Raw genomic sequence first — 1,096 nt, 5'->3', positions numbered from 1 at the left:
CTATTGGAATGTTGGACATGGTTTAGAATGGTTTATTTGAGGTTTTTGTATTTTAAGACTACTAACAGCTTGGTATGTTTGTTGCAAATGTTTTTTCCTATTGTGTAGGTTTAGAGTTTCATGTTTTTAACATAATGTTTATATGTGGTTAAACACTAATCTTTTTTAAATTTTAAAATCTTTGTTCTAACTGGAATTAGTTTTGGTTTGCAATATAAGATAGGAATTTATTTTAACTTTTCCTAAACAGGATATTAATTGTTTCAGATCACTTACTGGATAATTTCCCACTGGGATGAAGTGCCACCATTGATACACTAAATTTTTATATTTAGATATATTTGGTTTCTGAAATTTTTGTTGTTTCAAATATGGCGCTTCAGTTACGGTTTTTTCTTTTCCATTCAGGAGTTCCATGATGTTAAATTATTGTAGTTTTATAATGCACTTTAAACACATGATAGGATAACTCCTGTCTTTCAACTTTCCTTTTACAAAATTTCCCAGGCTGTTGTCATTTTTCCAGGTGAACTTAAGTATCAATTGCTCAAGTTTTCTACAATCTTACTTTGTTACATGAATTTTATTACATTAAACATTGTTGTCAATTTGAAAAGAATGAAAAATTTAATATTGAGTTTTTCCATGCATAAACACTGTATATTTTTCTACTTATTTAAAACTTTTTTTGCTTCACAGAAAACTTTTGTATATTTATATAAATTTTCATAACTTATGTTTAATCACTTTAAAAAAATTTTTATTGATATTATGAGTGGCAGTTTTCCATTATATTTCCATAAAGGCTTATTACTGGTATCTAGGAGATTTTTTTTTCAACTGAGTTATATTCTTCTAGTAGCTAAAATAGGTTTTAGTCAATTTCCTTGTTTCTTTCCAAATACATTCTTTCTTCCATCAATTAGGTAGAGAATCGTCTATTTGAAATATATTTTCCAATATATTTATATAGAATTTTATACAGCAGTGCCATGAACTCCATGCTCTTCTGTATACAGATATACAGCCAGATCCCCCCTCCCCTCTCATGATCTCTCATTTCTTATCTCTGTCTCTATAGTGTGTGTATACCCAT

This window comes from Camelus bactrianus, chromosome 1 (genome assembly GCF_048773025.1).
Source record: "Camelus bactrianus isolate YW-2024 breed Bactrian camel chromosome 1, ASM4877302v1, whole genome shotgun sequence".
NCBI lineage: Eukaryota > Metazoa > Chordata > Mammalia > Artiodactyla > Camelidae > Camelus > Camelus bactrianus.
The sequence above is the reverse complement of the archived record's forward strand: the minus strand, read 5'-3'. Positions refer to the sequence as shown.